General features: G+C 37.6%; 1 non-coding gene across 1 annotated transcript; it reads left to right on the top strand.

Moving 5' to 3' along the window:
• The first annotated feature begins 5,631 nt into the window (after positions 1 to 5,631).
• On the top strand, positions 5,632 to 5,754 carry LOC125354034. The gene has a single exon (XR_007211424.1). It is a non-coding gene; the product is annotated as a U6atac minor spliceosomal RNA (small nuclear RNA).
• The last annotated feature ends 12,677 nt before the right edge of the window (positions 5,755 to 18,431 follow it).

The raw sequence follows: 18,431 nt of genomic DNA, 5'->3' as shown, positions 1-18,431 counted from the left end.
GAAAGTCTTCCACAGTAAGGAAAAACTGAAACAATATATCTCCACCAAAGCAGAAAATCTTCAAATATGTACTATACAGGGAAATAATCAAGGTCACAATACAGATAGAGAAATGAGCCCTAAATTGAAAACCAGAATATTAGATCAAGAAATGGGAAGACAGAGCTATTAACAAGATGGATATAATGAAAGTAACAAACGATCATCTCTCAATCCTAACTCTCAACATTAATGGACTTAATTCTCCAATCAAACGACATAGGCTCATAAGTTAGATCAAAAATCAAGATCCGTCTTTCTGCTGCCTCCAAGAGACACATCTATCCAGCAAAACCAAACATCTTCTAAAAGTGAAAGGCTGGAATAAAATCTACCAAGTAAATGGCCCCCATAAGCAGGCTGGAGTTGAAATCCTAGTATCCAATAAAATTGACTTCAAATTAAAAATGGTAAGAAGAGACAAAGGTTACTACATACTAATAAAGGGATCTCTCCTATAGGAGGATATAACCATCCTAAATATCTATACACCAAATACAGGAACACCCAACTTCATCAAACAAATACACTGACTCTAAAAACACTCATAGAACAAAACACAGTGATAGTTGGAGACTTAAACACTCCACTGTTACCTCTGGACAGATCAACACGCCAAAAACTGAAAAAAGAAACCACAGAACTAAAAAACTGTACAGACCAAATAGACTTAATTGACATCTACAGAATATTCCATCCAGCAATACTGGAATACACACTCTCTTCAGTAGCACATGGAACATTCTCCAAAATAGATCACATCTTAGGACACATAGAATGTTTGTACAATTTCTGAAGTATCAAAAGCATTCCCTGCATTCTCTCAGACCACAATGGAAAACAATTAGAGCTCAACTAAAACAGCCACCACAGAAAATCGTACAATTCATGGAGACTAAACAACAGACTGCTGAACCATCAGTGGCACATTGAAGAAATTAGAACAGAAATTCAAATGTTTATGGAACAAGATGAGCACACAAAGCACCAGCTCCTTTGGGACACAGCAAAGGCAGGTCTCAGAGAGAAATTTATATCTCTGAGTGCCTACATCAACAAAGTGGAGATACAGCAACTCAGCAATTTAAGGAAGCACCTTAATCTCCTCAAAAGAGAACAATAGGCCAAACCAAAGCCAATAGATGTAACCAAATAAGTAAAATCAAATCAGAATTAAATGAACTAGAGAAAAAAAAAAAAACAACAACTATCAGCCAAACACAGAGTTGGTTCTTTGAAAAAATTAACAAGACAGAAAGAAAGACCTCTAGCAAATCTGACCAAAAAACGAGGGCAGCACACCCAAATAAACAAGATCAGAGATGAAACAGTTAACATCACCACAGAAACAACCAAAATTCAGAACACAATAAGGGACTATTTTGCAAATCTTTATGCTAAAAATTTCGAGAACCTGGAAGAAATGGATGGTATCCTAGAAAAAATTGATATCCCCAAATTCAACCATGAAGATTTAAACCTTCTAAACAGACCCATATCCACCATTGAAATAGTAACTGCAATAAGAGATCTCCCATTCAAGAAAAGCACAGGTCCAGACAGATTCACAGCAGAATTCTACAAGGCCTTCAAAACAGGACTCACACCAATATTTCTCAAACTCTTCAATGAAACTGAAAGAGAAAGTTCACTACCAGACACATTCTATGAAGCCAGTATAACCCTCATCCCAAAACCAGGCAGGTACTCATCACAGAAAGAAAACTATACACCGATTTACCTGATGAACATAGATGCAAAAATTCTCAACAAAATTCTGGCCAATAGACTTCAATAGGTAATCAAAAAAAAAAATACACCAAGATCAAAATGGATTCATCCCAGAGATGCAAATTTGGTTCAATATAAACAAGCCAATTAATGTAATCTACCACATCAACCGGAGAAAGGTAAAGAACCACATGGTTATAACTCCGCATGTGGAAAAAACGTTTGATAAAATCCAGCACCCATTTATGATAAAAGCCCTGGAAAAACCGGGATTCCAGGGAACACTCATGAATATAATCAAGGGAGTTTATGACAAACCAACAGCAAGCATAATTCTAAACAGTGAAAAGCTAAAGCCATTCTCTTTAAAATCAGGAGCAAGACAAGGATGTCCACTCTCTCCTCTCCTATTTAACATAGTCCTAGAATTCCTAGCCAGAGCAATGAGGCAAGAAGAAAATATAAAGGGGATCCAAATTGAAAAAGATGAAGTTAAACATCCTATCTTCGCAGATGACATGATCCTGTACCTAAAGAACCCCACAGACTCTACTCCCAAGCTACTAGGGCTGATCCTAAATTTTGGCAAAGTTGTAGGATATAAAATAAACCCACAAAAATCAATGGCTTTCTATATGCTAATGACCCGAACGCAAAGGCTGAAATCTGGAAAGCAACTCCTTTGCAATAGCCTCAAGAAACATAAAATACCAGAATAACCTTAACCAAAGAAGTGAAAGAACTCTATGATGAGAACTTTAAAAACAGGAAAAACAAAATTAAGGCAGAACTAAGGAAATGGCAAAACCTCCCAAGCTCCAAGATTGGAAGGATTAATATAATCAAAATGGCAATATTGCCAAAGGCTATCTACAAATTCAATGCAATACCCATTAATATTCCAACACCATTTTTTTAATGAAATAGAGGAAGCAATTGAGAAATTCATAAGGAACAATAAAAGACCCAGAATAGCTAAAACAATCCTAAGCAGAAAGAAGAATGCTGGAGGAATTACAATACCAAACTTCAAGCTGTATTATAAAGCTATAGTAATAAAAACAGCTGGGTATTGGCACCGGAATTGGCCTGAACACCAATGGAACAGAATTGAAGACCCAGAAATGAACCCACAGAACTATGCCTACTTAATCTTTGATAAACGAGCTAAAAAAATAGGATGGAAGAAAGATTGCCTCTTTAACAAATGGTGCTGGCAAAACTGGTTCAACACATGCAATATCACCTTCCACCAAAATCAATTCCAAAGGGATCAAAGACCTCAAAATCAAAACAGATACCCTGAAAACACTAAAGTAAGGAGTAGGAGAAACACTTGGGATCCTTGGCACAGGATGGAACTTCCTTAACAAAGACCCAGAAATGCTACAAATCAAAGAAAGGATGGACAAATGGGACTGCATCAAACTGCAGAGCTTCTGCAGGGCAAAGGACATAGCTTGCAAGATAAACAGAAAGCCCACAGAATGAAAAAAGATCCTTACTGGCCATACAATGGACAAAGGACTCATATCTAAAATATATGCAGAACAAAAAAAAATAAAGTCCTCCAAAAGAAAACCTCAGAGAACCAATAGCCCTCTCAACAAGTGGGCTAAAGACTTAAAAAGAGACTTCTCTGATGAGGAATTGAGAATGACCAAGAGACATATGAAAAAGTGCCATACATCACAAGCCATAAAAGAAATGCAAATCAAACAAACATTGAGATTCCATCTCACCCCAGTAAGAATTTTCTACATCAAGAAAACTAACAATAATAAATGTTGGAGGGGATGTGGCCAAAAGGGAACCCTACTTCATTGTTGGTGGGAATGCAAACTGGTTCAGCCACTCTGGCAAGCAGTATGGAGATTCCTCAGAAGGCTAAACATAGAGCTCCCCTGTCACCCAACAAACCCACTTTGGGCCTCTACCCAAAAGACCATGAACCAAAACACACTAATGCCACCAGGACAACAATGTTCGTTGCAGCACAATTTGTCATAGCTAGAATCTGGAACCAACCCAGATGCCCCTCAGTAGATGAATGGATCAGGAAAATGTGGTACATATACACAATGGAATTGTATGCCTCTGTGAGAAAGAATGATGTTGCCCAATTCGTAAGGAAATGGAAGGACTTCAAAAAGATTATACTAAGTGAAGTGAGCAAGACCCAAAGAATCATGGACTCTATGGTCTCCCTCATAGGGAATAATTAGCACAGGTTTAGGCTAGTCACAGCAGAGGATCACAAGAGCCCAATAGCTATTCCCTTATAAACACATACGATAATGCTAAGTGAAATGAACTCCATGTTATGGAAATGACTGTTATATCACTGTCGTAATTACTTTCAATATTCCATGTAAAACCATAGCTTTTGTTGTTGATGATCCTCTTGTATCCCCTTCCTGTGGTTGTACTTGCTCTATCATTGTATCTTATCTGAGTAATTTGGAAACTGTGTATACTGGTATTAGAACTAGGAAAGTGAAAGGGAATACCAAAATTGAGAGACAAAGGATATAAAGACAAATGACTACAAAAGCAATACTTGCAAAATTGTTTGGTGTAAACCAACTGAACAACTCATGGGGGGAGAGGGGAAGGGGAGGGGGGAAGGGAGAATGAGGGAGGAGGTAGCAAACAGTACAAGAAATGTTTCCAGCCTGGGAATATGGCCTAGTGGCAAGAGTGCTTGCCCCGTATACATGAAGCCCTAGGTTCGATTCCCCAGTACCACATATATAGAAAACGGCCAGAGGTGGTGCTGTGGCTCAAGTGGCAGAGTGCTAGCCTTGAGCAAAAGGAAGCCGGGGACAGTGCTCAGGCCCTGAGTCCAAGGCCCAGGACTGGCCAAAAAAGAAAAAAGAAATGTTTCCAGTGCCTAATGTGTGAAACTATAACCTCTCTGTACATCAGTTTCACAATAAATAAATAATGTTTATTTGCCAACATTTTATTTGATAGATTTGTAAACAGCCATACTTTTCTTCTTGTAGATACAGTAATTTAATATGCTGCTACTCTACACACAGTACAAATATTTTTGTGCAAGCATTAGAAAGGAAAATAAGTCAAACCTAATAGTTCCCCTCTAAGAACAAAAGAAATTGTCCTGTAAGGCCACTTTACTATTTTTTCCTCTGAAAAATATCAATAATCTTATAATCTCACCTAATATACGGTCCCTATTCGAATGTGCCAATTTTTCTGCCTAATAATATTTCTAATGTCTTTTTGAACATTAAAATTAATCCAACACCCTTATAAACTACTTAAGTATAATTTTAAAATAAAAAGAAAAGTATCACTTTTGTGAAAAATTTGGTTCAACGTGGATTAAAAAAAAACAAAAACACCTAGCCAGCACCCACAGAACAATCACTTATTTTACATTTGTTTTCATTTCATCGTTTGTTTTTCATAGTGATAATCGGGATTGAACTCCAGGCTTTCCACTTACTAGGCTGGCACTCTAATATTTGGACCATTTTTCAACATTTTAAAAAGACATATGAAACATACTTTTCATAGCCAATTAAAATGTTCTTCCATGATCATTGTATAACTGTTTCTTTGAAACTGGATTCATGATACAGTTGTCAGGATTACTGCACAGGTTATCTTGTTCCCCTCCTAATGCATTATTTCAATAGACGTGCACATTTTGGGTATCTGATTGTGGGTGACATTAAATTTGATCACTTGGAAAGATGGTGAAATTTGGCTTTAATGATCATAGCTTTTAAGAGTTCTTGTCAACTCTTGTGAGCTATCATCCTTGACCAATTCAATAAATAAAGACTTTATTTAAAATGAGCATCTAGAATGCTGGAGAAATGCATTCTCTCTGTGTCATATGAAAGGAGAGGTTATCACTCCCCTTGATAAGAATGGATGAAGCACTTGGGCCTGCCATCAAGCATACAGTTAAGGCATTGCCACCTACTTCATGGCATCTAACCATCTTCTTTTTACCTTTTGTAATGCACATTGCCTTTGAGAACTTTGAGTTCAAGGTAAAAGAGCATTCTGAAAATATATAATGCCAGTAGTAGAGATAGTAAAAGAAGAAAATGGTGCATTACTCATTTTAAGCAAGCAACTATAGCCAGTTTCTATTGCCAATTCCTCTTTAGAGAAGAGTTTGAAGGTAGTAGAAGCAGAAAATTAAAAGCAGTCTAAGTGGTAACACAAAGTGGATTCTCCTGTGCCACATGCTATTCAATTGCTTGGGTAAGTGCTAATTCTAGAAAAGACATCTTATATATAACCAGAAATTATCTATGCCTCACAATATGCTAGATATTCTTGTACTTGTTTTCTCTATTTGTCCTAAAAAAAATCTTTCCATTTTTTGTATGGCATAATAATGTAGGCTCAGGAAAATTTTATGCATTTCAATGGTTTTTGAAGTTTTTATGTTCCAATTTATCATTTGAATAGGTATTGATATTACTTTAAAATCTAAGTCATAACGTAGCTTCGCAGAACATATGTTTACTTACAAGTTTTGGTCATCTTACTTTTCTTGATTACAATCATGAAAGAGAATTGGATAAAATATGAAATGAATTGCAATAAAAATATTTCATATTTTCTTATTCTTTGGGGAAAAATAACTAAAGAAGGAGATATTTCTTCTTCCGGTCCAATTATAATGCTTTCTGGAAACAACAAATAATCCATGGGGATTGTGAATGTAACATTATGATCAAATGAAGACAAATTATAAAATATGCTCAAGTATTGTTTTTAAATTTTATACTTCTTACTGGAAAAACCTTTCTTATAATTTTTATTTCATGAAAGCAATCCTTGAAAATTTGTTGGTAATACTGAGGTCATTTAGTAGTTAAGTCATTTTTTAAAAAATCCAGATGAACTGAGTTACTAATGAAAATGGTCTATAGACAATTTGTTTTTGTAACATAGGGCAAAGGAAAAACGTAATGGGAGGAGAGGAGGTAGCAGACACATTTTCCCCAATTATTACAACTGGACTATAAACCAATTATAGTTCAGAATAACAGTATCTGTTAAAAACTTCTGGGAAAATAGAAAAAAATAAATAAAATGGGGCTAAATTCTTAAGAGTTTTATAAGTAATATAGCCCTTAACTTTGTGTTCTAGGTCTAATATCAAGAAATAAATATTTAACTAAATGTCATTTAACATATTATGTTGGAACATAAATTCCCTAGATTTTTTATACTACATTATTTTATGATCATCTTCAACTTTCTTTAGAACTATGCCTTTATATGACTCTTACCAAGATGTACTGCTTATATGGAAACATATTAAATTGCGATCCTCTTGTCTGATCATTTGAAGAGAAAATTTTAGAAAGCCAAGTAAGTGGTAAACACTGAAGGCTTAGAATAAAGGTGAATATAAATATAAATACTTTCTAAATTAAACATTTTTAAAGGAAGTTTTCTAACACTTTGGGAATATTACAACCTCATGATTAATACAAAAACAAACTTCAGGAAAAGCAAAAAGAACTGATTCTCATATTTTAATTATTTTTCTTTTAGTTTTCACCTTTTGGGTCCTTTGACTTTGCCTGTTTTATCTTCCTCAAAGCATTATAATCATATGATGGATAAAGCATTGAATATTTTATTGAAGAACATTGGAGAACACCGAATATTACTCTCAAAGACCTCCAAGTCTTTTTTTTTTTTTTTTTTTTTTTTGGCTTTCCAGTTATCACAGAACTTTCATGTGATAAGCAAAAAACCAAGGTCTGATATTCAGATGCAATAAAACTTAGATATGCAGACTATTTCAATAAAACTTTTTAAAATACCCAATCCTAGAATATCAGCGGCAGAGAGAAACAGAATAAGACCAGAGACTGAAGAAAAGACTGAACTTATTGCACTCTGGACCTGAAACCACTGAAACTGCACTTTCCTACCCACTTCAAACAACAGCAGCAGCTAAAAAGTGAGTAAATTTGGAAATACTGCTGTGACTCAAGTGGTAGAGTGCTAGACTTGAACACAAAGAGGTTCAGGGACAGTATCCAGGCCCTAAGATCAGGCCCAAGTACTGGAAAAACAACAACTACTACTACAATAATGTGAGTAAATTTAAGAAGATAGAATGCATATACTTCCAGAAAGTTTGGAGCATTTGTTTTGTAATTCAGGTTTGAAATTACTTAAGCCTATGAATCTAGAAAACTCTTAAATATTCTGTATGCCTCTGTTGACAAACTCCTTGTAACTATAACAAAGCTTTACAGCTCTGAAATAAAAGGCTTACCAAACTGTCTTTGTATGAATTCCTTGCACAAGGTGTCCAAATAGATCTGTATGACCTAAGGAGAAGATGACATTATCTGACATGGTTTCATAATATTTAAAAATAACACTAGGTTTCTTTTTTATCTTTCCTGCTTTCTCTCCTTCCTTCCTTCCTTCCTTCCTTCCTTCCTTCCTTCCTTCCTTCCTTCCTTCCTTCCTTCCTTCCTTCCTTCTTCCTTTTGTGTCAGTATTGGAGCTTGAATTCAGAGCCTCACACTCTCACTTGGTTTTTCTGCTCAAGGCTAATATTTGGAATTAAGGGTTTCACAGGCTTTATGGCCTGGGCTATATTTGAACTGTGCTCCTCATATCTCAGTCTTCTGAGTAACTAGGATTATAGAAGAGAGCAACCAGTGTTTGGCTGACAAATTTATTTCTTTTTTTTTATTTATTTTATTTTATTTTTTTTTTTGGCCAGTCCTGGGCCTTGGACTCAGGGCCTGAGCACTGTCCCTGGCTTCTTCCCGCTCAAGGCTAGCACTCTGCCACTTGAGCCACAGCGCCGCTTCTGGCCATTTTCTGTATATGTGGTGCTGGGGAATCGAACCTAGGGCCTCGTGTATCCGAGGCCGGCACTCTTGCCACTAGGCTATATCCCCAGCCCACAAATTTATTTCTTAACCAGTATATATCTACACATGTGCTTCTATCTGGAAAATAAAAAGGTTGACCACCTCATATCTTCTAAAAATGCTAATTTGAACTTAATAATTGACTCTGGAGAACTAAAACTCCCAGTCAATGGCCTGAGGTAGTGCTTCCCAATTGTGTCCTAAAGTTTACAGTGAGATGAACAAACACTTTGTGCATTTGAATTTTCAGTCCCCATTGACAAGTGCGTAATCGAATTTAACTGGAATATCTAAGTGTGTATATAAAATTAAAGGTGGCTGCTTCCATAATCACTTTGGTTTTACAATGATAATTTTATGTGAAATGAGACAAACATTTTGAACTGTGGGTTGGAGGATGAGAGATTCAGTGGAAGTGTTCACTGAACTTTCTGGAAGATTCTAAATTATTCTATTACAAGACCACCTCCTAATCAAAGATTTCCTACGCTTGATTCCCAGGCTGACCAGACAATAGTAACAGTGCCATCAATGAAAATCTATTGAAGAGAAAAACATAATCAGATAGAATGTATAAATTCTAACATGTAACTATTAGAAAAACTCTGATGTACAATGCAAATAAGCCTTCACTAAGAATTCTCTGAGTTTCTTTCTTAGCATTTTTACAGGAGGATTTTTTTCTCTCTCCTCAGTTGAATAAGAAAGAATAAAAGTAGATTTCCCAAAGGAAGAATCATCCGTACTAAGTTTCTTTATGTAGGTCACCTCTCATGTGTTCTTAGCTGCATTTCAACTGCGAAATTTCTGATAGGCCTGCATACAAAGTCTATTGCTTTCCAAAAGAATAATTATCTAAAGTCCCTGTTCAAATAGTGCAAGATACTGTAGGCACAACAGATGCCCAATACCTTTCTGGTTAGGTTACTACCAAGATACAAGATGCTAAAGTATTTTGAGATGCCTCTGTGTGCACATTTTATTTTATTTTTTATTATTTGTACAGTTTCATACCTTGGGCCATGGGTACATTTCTTATACTATTTGTTACCTCCTCCCTCATTACCCTCTCCCCCCTTCCTCTTCCCTTCTCCCCCCCCCCCCCCCCATGAGTTATTCAGTTGGTTTGCACCAAATGCAAGTATTGTTTTTGGAATCCTTTGTCTTTTTATCCTTTGTCTCTCAATTTGATACATCCTTTCAATTCCCTACTTCTAAAACCAGTATACAGTTTCCAAAGTACTCAGATAAGATACAATGATAGAGCAGGTACAACCACAAGAAGGGGATACAAGAGGATCATCAACAACAAAAACTACGGTTTCACATGGAATATTGAAAGTAATTATAACAGTGATATAACAGTCATTTCCATAACATGGAGTTCATTTCACTTAGCATCATCTTATGTGTTCATAAGGACATAACTATTGGGCTCTTGTGATCCTCTGCTGTGACTAGCCCAAACCTGTGCTAATTATTCCCTATGAGGGAGACCATAGAGTCCATGTTTCTTTGGGTCTGGCTCACTTCACTTAGTATAATTTTTTTGAAGTCCTTCCATTTCATTACGAATGGGGCAATGTCATTCTTTCACATAGAGGCATACAATTCCATTGTGTACATGTACCACATTTTCCTGATCCATTCATCTACTGAGGGGCATCTGGGTTGGTTCCAGATTCTAGCTATGACAAATTGTGCTGCGATGAACATTGTTGTGCTGGTGGCTTTAGTGTGTTCTTGTTCGTAGTCTTTGGGTACATGCCCAAAAGTGAGGCTACTGTGTAATAGGGGAGCTCTATGTTTAGGCTTCTGAGGAATCTCCATACTGCTTGCCAGAGTGGCTGAACTAGTTTGCATTCCCACCAACAATAAAGTAGGGTTCCCTTTTGGCCACATCCCCTCCAACATTAGTTATTGTTAGTTTTCTTGATAAAGGACATTCTTACTGGGGTGAGGTGGAATCTCAATGTTGTTTTGATTTGCATTTCTTTTATGGCTTGTGATGTAGAGCACTTTTTGATATGTCTCTTGGCCATTCTCAATTCCTCATCAGAGAAGTCTCTTTTTAAGTCTTTAGCCCACTTTTTGAGGGTGCTATTGGTTCTCTGAGGTTTTCTTTTGGAGGACTTTATTTTTTTTTGTTCTGCATATATTTTAGATTTGAGTCCTTTGTCCATTGTATGGCCAGTAAGGATCTTTTTTCATTCTATGGGCTTTCTGTTTATCTTGCAAGCTATGTCCTTTGCCCTGCAGAAGCTCTGCAGTTTGATGTAGTCCCATTTGTCCATCCTTTCTTTGATTTGTAGCATTTCTGGGTCTTTGTTAAGGAAGTTCCATCCTGTGCCAAGGATCCCAAGTGTTTCTCCTACTCCTTACTTTAGTGTTTTCAGGGTATCTGTTTTGATTTTGAGGTCTTTGATCCATTTGGAATTGATTTTGGTGCAGGGTGACAAATAAGAATCTAGTTTTAGTTTGTTGCATGTGTTGAACCAGTTTTGCTAGCACCATTTGTTAAAGAGGCAATCATTCTTCCATCCTATTTTTTTGCCTCCTTTATCAAAGATTAAGTAGGCATAGTTCTGTGGGTTCATTTCTGGGTCTTCAATTCTGTTCCATTGGTGTTCAGGCCTGTTCCGGTGTCAATACCCAGCTGTTTGTATTACTATAGCTTTATAATACAGCTTCCTCCAGCACTCTTCTTTCTGCCTAGGATTTTTTTTTTTTCTGGATGTTTTGTTGTTCCATATGAATTTCTGGATTGATTCCTCTATTTCAAGAAAAAAATGGTGTTGGGATATTAATGGGTATTGCATTGTATTTGTAGGTAGCCTTTGGCAATATTGCCATTTTTACTATATTAATCCAATGAATCCAGAGCATGGGAGGTTTTTCCATTTTTTTAGTTCTGCCTTAATTTTTGTTCTTATGTTTTAATTAATTAATTAATTAATTTTTTGGCCAGTCTTGGGCCTTGGACTCAGGGCCTGAGCACTGTCCCTGGCTTCTTCCCGTTCAAGGCTAGCACTCTGCCACTTGAGCCACAGCGCCGCTTCTGGCCGTTTTCTATATATGTGGTGCTGGGGAATCGAACCTAGGGCCTCGTGTATCCGAGGCAGGCACTCTTGCCACTAGGCTATATCCCCAGCCCCTGTTCTTATGTTTTTAAAGTTCTCATCACAGAGGTCTTTACTTCTTTGGTTAAGGTTATTCCTCAGTATTTTTTTTTTTTTGAGGTTATTGCAAAAGGAGTTGTTTTCCTGATTTGGGCTTTTGTCTTCATGTCATTGGCATGTAGAAGGCCATGGAGTTTTGATGGTTTATTTTATATCCTGCTATTTTTCCAAAGTTTTGGATCAGCTCTAGTACCTTGGGAGTGGAGTCAATGGGGTACTTTATGTATAGGATCATGTCATCTGTGAAGAGTGAAAGTTTAATTTCATCTTTTCCTATTTGGATACCCTTTATATGTTTTCTTCTTTCCTAATTGCTCTGGCTGTGTATTCTAGTACTATGTTGAAGAGGAGAGGAGAGAGTAGGCATCCTTTTCTTGCTCCCGATTTTAAAGGGAATGGCTTTATCATTTCACCCTTTAGAATTATGCTTGGTGTTGGTTTGTCATAAACTGCCTTGATTATATTCAGGAATTTTTCCTGGGATCCCAGTTTTTCCAGGGCTTTTAGCATAAATGTGTGCTGAATTTTATCAAATGCCTTTTTCACATCTAGGGATATAACCATGTGATTCTTTACCTTGTTCCAGTTGATGTGGTGGATTACATTAATTGACTTGTGTATATAGAACCAACGTTGCATCCCTGGGATGAATCCAGTTTGATCTTGGTGTATTAGTTTTTTGATTACCTGTTGAAGTTGATTGGCCAGAATTTTGTTGAGAATTTTTGCATCAATGTTCATCAGGGAAAACAGTGTATAGAGTTCTCTTTCCGTGATGAGTCCCCACTTGGTTTTGGTATGAAGGTTATACTGGCATCATGGAATATGTTTGGTAGCAAACTTTCTCTTTCAGTTTCATTGAAGAGTTTGAGAAATATTGGTGTGAGTTCTGTTTTGAAGGCCTTGTAGAATTCTGCTGTGAATCCCTCTGGACCTGGGATTTCTTCTATGGGAGATCTCTTATTACCTTTTCTATTTCAATGTGTGTCTGTTTAGAAGGTTTAAATCTTCATGGTTGAGTTTGGGGATATCAATTTTTTCTAGGAAATCACCCATTTCTTTCAGGTTCTCGAATTGGTTGGTGTAAAGGTTTGCAAAGTAGTCCTTGTGTTCTGAATTTTGGTTGTTTCTGTGGTGATGTTACCTGTTTCACCTCTGATCTTGTTTATTTGGGTGTGCTACCTTCGTTTTTTTGGTCAGATTTGCTAGGGGTCTGTCTATCTTGTTAATTTTATCAAAGAACCAACTCTTCATTTTGCTGATTCTTTCGATGAGTTTTTTTTTCTTTCTCTAGTTCATTGAATTCTGATTTGATTTTAATTATTTGGTTACATCTATTGGCTTGTGGTTTGGCTTGTTGTTCTCTTTCAAGGAGATTAAGGTACCTCCTTAAGTTGTTGAGTTGCTGTTTCTCCAGTTTGTTGATGTAGGCACTCAGAGATATAAATTTCCCTCTGATTACTACCTTTGCTGTGTCCCAAAGGAGGTGGTACTTTGTGTGCTCATCTTGGTTTAATTCCATAAACATTTGAATTTCTGTTCTAATTTCTTCAATGAGCCACTGATGGGTCAGCAGTGTGTTGTTTAGTCTCCATGAATTTTAGGATTTTCTTTGGTGGCTATTTGAGTTGAGCTCTAATAAAGAATATGTATTCTGGTGTTGCTGGATGTAATACTCTGTATGTCAGTTAAGCCTAGTTGGACTATGCAGTTGTGTAGTTCAGTGGGTTCTTTGCTCAGTTTTGGCGTGTTGATTTGTCCACAGGTGACAGTGGAGTGTTTAAGTCTCCAACTATCAATGTGTTTGGGTCTATGAGTGTTTTTAGAGTCAGTAGTGTTTGTTTGATGAAGTTGGGTGCTCCTGTACTTGGTGTGTAGATATTTAGGATGGTTATATCCTCCTATAGGAGAGATCCCTTTATTAGTATGTAGTAACCTTCTTTGTCTCTTCTTACCATTTTTAATTTGAAGTCAATTTTATTGGATACTAGGATTTCAACTCCAGCCTGCTTATGGGGGCCATTTACTTGGTAGATTTTATTCCAGCCTTTCACTTTTAGAAGATGTTTGGTTTTGCTGGATAGATGTGTCTCTTGGAGGCAGCAGAAAGATGAATCATGACTTTTGATCTAACTTATGAGCCTATGTCTTTTAATTGGAGAATTAAGTCCATTAATGTTGAGAGTTAGGATTGAGAGATGATCGTTTGTTCCTTTCATTATAGCTATCTTGTTAAAACCTGTGTCTTCCCAATTCTTGATCTAATACTCTGGTTTTCTATTTAGGGTTCATTTCTCTGTCTGTATTGTGATCTTGATGATTTTCCATGTGAAGTACATACTTGGGGATTTTCTGTAAAGCTGGTTTGGTAGAGACTTATTGTTTCAGTTTTTCCTTACTGTGGACGACTTTTATTTGACCTTCGGCTATGAACGAGAGTTTAGCAGGGTACAGTATTCTTGGTTGATATTTATTTTTATTTAGGGTTTGGTATACCTCATTCCAGGCTCTCCTTGATTTCATGGTCTCTGCTGGGAAATCTGGGGTAAATCTGATTGGTTTTCCTTTATATGTGATTATTTTCTTCTCCCTAACAGCTTTAAGGATTCTTTCCTTGGACTCTATTGATCTTGGGTCACAATGTGTCGGTGGGATGTCATATTCTGGTCTGGTCGGTTTGGGGTTCTAAATGCTTCTTGTATCTGGATAGGCCTATCCTTCTGGATATTTGGAAAGTTCTCAGCTAATATTCTGTTAAATAGGTTGCCTATTCCATTGACTTCTTTCTCTAGGTTTTCCTCGATATGTATTAGCCTTAAATTGGGCTTCCTGGTTGTATCTTGGAGGTCCTGGAGTGATCTGTTATGCCAATTGGATTGGCATTGTATTGTTTTTGTTCTTTCTCCATGGATTCTAGGTAATCTTCATTTCCTGAGATTTGATCCTCTGTTTCATCTAGTCTACTCTGTAGGCTAGCTACTTGATTTCAAATCTCCCTTCCTTCTGACTGGTCTTTCTTGATGGTTTCCATGTCTTTACTATAATTTTCTCTTAGGTCCTGTATGGACTTCTTTGCTTCATTAGTTTGGTTCAGAATGCTGTCTCTCAAATCTTTTAGCTGGGTAGCTATCTTTTCATTGGACTTGTGACATTCATTTATCTTTCTATTTGTGGAGGCCATGAAGTCCTCTATTATTTTATGGATGGACTGATGTATTAATCTTTGGTTTGTCTCCTCACACTCTAGAATAGTTGTCTGAAGAGGTTTAAGCTTTTCATTTAACATTTTTATCAGTAGAGCTTGTAGAGCATTTTGAGGGTTCTCTTTAAGACTTTGATTGACTGTTCTGCTTCCTGCTTGTTTTGAGTGGCAGATGAGATTCCCTTGTTTGCCATCTTTCTTGTGCTACGTTTGCTCATTTAGATTGGAAATGCCAATCTATAAGCACCTGTGAGCATCATTTAAAACCCAAAGCAGAACTTACTAAGCAGTGTTGTATAAATCTTAGAAGTTCTCAATTATATACAGATAATATAAAATCAAATTTGGCATCCCCAATGAATGCAATTTTAACATAACAACCAACCCTGAGCCCTGTATTCAGTAGTTACTTATTTACTGCTATAACCCTATGAGCAATTTTTGTTCTTATATATAGTTCTTTTTATATAGTTCTGGTTGGATTTTTCTATGAACCCCTTGGATTCACTTGGATTGTACAGGGATACCCTCTATCCAATAACCAGGGGTCAATGGAGTCTGCAGGTCCCCGAAGTAAATTTAGGAGGATAAGTTAGGGGTTGTGAAGAGAATATAGTAAAATGAATAGAGCGTGATTATTTTGGTTTAGTTTCAGTGAAGTGGAACGATGGAGAAGAGTAGAATCAGTAGAAAAATGAGGTTAAAATGATAGACAATGGAGAGTCAGCAGAAAAGACTAAAGGATTAATCAAAGGAAAGTAATTTTTATGAAAGAAAAATTGGAAAAATAAACAAAGAAAAAATACAGGAAAACAAACACACAAAACACACAAAAAAATTACCAGAAAAACCCCCAATAAAACAAATAAAAACAGAAAACAAACGACAACTCAAAAATGGAAAAGTATGAAAAAACAAAGTTTTTAAAAATGTTAAAAAAAATGGCATCTTCCTTGTTTGGGTGGGCTCTTTCCAGTGTCTGGTTTCCTTGCAATGGTCTACAATCTATTTTCCTGCTGCTTGGCTGGTTTTATTTGTTTTTAGTTTGCAGGGGGTGGAACTGCTCTGACCCTCCTCCCCTGTTAGTTAAAACCTGAGACTCTGTGGTTCGCACAGCTTGCAAGCAGGACTTGGGTGTCCTCTGTATTTGGGGGATGCTGAACAGTCTCTGCAACCATGGGTCCACCCATTTGCTGTGGGGCCGCTGCCTTTAACGCGTGGCTCTGAATAGGCTGTGGGCTCAGCAGGACCTGGCTCCTTGGGCCTGATTTACCTGGCTGAGAGTAGCTTTCCCCAAGTGAGGTTCCTCTCTCTTGGCAACCTTCTAGACGGAGCTGGCTGTGGAATTCAGCTTGGCTTGCTGCTGGGAGTTGGGAATTGGGTGTCCTCTGCAAAGGGGCCATTTATCTGTCTCAGAAACTGTTTACTCTCTCATTTGATTGTTCTATGCCACCCGTAGCTGCTTGCTTCTTTCAGTTTGATTTTAGAATTTCTGGCTGCTGAGAGTTGGAAATTGCAGCATCGGCGGGGTGGGGTGGGACGGGGCAGGGCACCTCTGGCTGAGTTTACCTGAGTCTGTGAGCCTCAGTCCAGGAAGAGATCCCTGGGCTGGAGGACTTTCTGGGGAGAACTGGCTCTCACCATTTGGTCACTCTTGCTCTTTTCAAAGATGGCCCCTTCATCCTAGTTTTCCCCTGGCCTGCTTTATTTCCAGTCTGGTCTGACCCGGTGTATGCCAGTGTCAAAGATGGTGCTTTGCTCTGGCGGAGGGGGAAGGGTAGCTTCAAGAAGCTGCTCTGTGGGTGCAAGTGAGAATGTCTCTTGTGGGGTACTCATGCCTTCTCTGCAGTTTCGGCTCGTCTGTGCTCAGCCTGCGACCTGCTTCTGTCTGCTGCCATCTGGACGATTTCTTCCGGGTCGCTGCTGTGTGCTGTAGGTTCTTGAAGTGGTGGGTGCTGTGCCGTTGCCATCACTGGTGTGGCAGCAGGATGCCACCCAGAGCTCAAGTCTGTGTTTTCAGGCCAGCAAAGTCATTTTTTTTCTTTCTGGCCAGAATCCTTGTACTGTTATAACTTACTTGGGCTGTTTTTCTAAGAGTAAAAGTTTCTCTGGAGTGGTAAAACTGGGATGTCAGAGGGAGCTTAGCTAGTGCTCTGTTGCTCCTCCACAATCTTCCTGGAAGTTTTGTGTGTGCACATTTTAATATGTTAACGTGGAAAAATAGTTCTCATTTGGCAAGCCTTACAAGCTCTAGTTAAATATTCAAGATACCTGATAACTTTTATCACTATTTTTCTTAACCAATTAATTAATGGTAGTACTGCTTTTTGAATGCTGATCATCATGCTTGCTAAGCAGGCACACTAACCTCTGAAGCACACTTATAGCTCTATTTCACTGGTAACTACATGCCTCCTTTCCTTAGGCATATACCTGGGCACAATCCTATGTTGGGCTCGTGTGTGTGTGTGTGTGTGTGTGTGTGTGTGTGTGTGTGTGTGTGTGCCTGTCCTAGGGCTTGAACTCAAGGCCTGAACATTGTCCTGAGCTTGTGTGCTCAAGGCTATCATTTGAGACACAGCTCTACTTCCAGCATTTTTTGTAGTTAATTGGAGATAAAAGTATCACAAACTTTCTTACCCAGGCTGACTTTGAGCCACAATCCTCAAATGTCAGCCTCTGAGTAGCAAGTTAGGATTATAGGTACAGCTACCAGCGCCCATCTGTCAGGCTTTTTAGTTTCTACAATAGCACAGGCCCCCACGTACAGCTCTCTTTTTGACAAAGTATCTCAAGATCTCTTCTCATCAAGTTTTCTGTCCAAGGCTCATTTTGAACCATGATTCCAACATTCTCAGCCTCCCAAATTGCGAGGATTAACAGGTGTGAGCTATGGGTGCCCGTCTGTTATAAATTTATTGTCTCAACTTTACTCTGTCATGTATTCATTCAATCATTCATCAGTAAATTGAATTTTGAGTATCCTAGTACAGCTTAACCTCTACTAACTCCAAGCATCCAAAACAGTATTGGCATTAGACAGTTATTTAATACTGTGAGAATGAATGAATCTGGGAATACTAGTTGGCTACTTATTATGTACTAAATAAAAAGTTTGGCATTAGGATCTCAGCGATAAAACCTACTATCTCTATTTTTAAGGAATTCACCAGGTAAATTGGCATACATAATGAATTCAACATATATCTATAAATATGAGTCTGCAAGTATAGTTATAGTTTATTCATCTCTATATTCTTTATTACCAGCCAGAGATTCATTAAATGCTTACTAAATAATTCTATGACTGCAATTAGGATAATGTCTGGTGGCTGTAGTAGGCAAATAATGGCACCCTAATGGTGTTCAGATACCAGT

The sequence above is a fragment of the Perognathus longimembris genome, chromosome 6, assembly GCF_023159225.1.
Source record: "Perognathus longimembris pacificus isolate PPM17 chromosome 6, ASM2315922v1, whole genome shotgun sequence".
Classification (NCBI taxonomy): domain Eukaryota; kingdom Metazoa; phylum Chordata; class Mammalia; order Rodentia; family Heteromyidae; genus Perognathus; species Perognathus longimembris.
The sequence above is the reverse complement of the archived record's forward strand: the minus strand, read 5'-3'. Positions and strand labels throughout refer to the sequence as shown.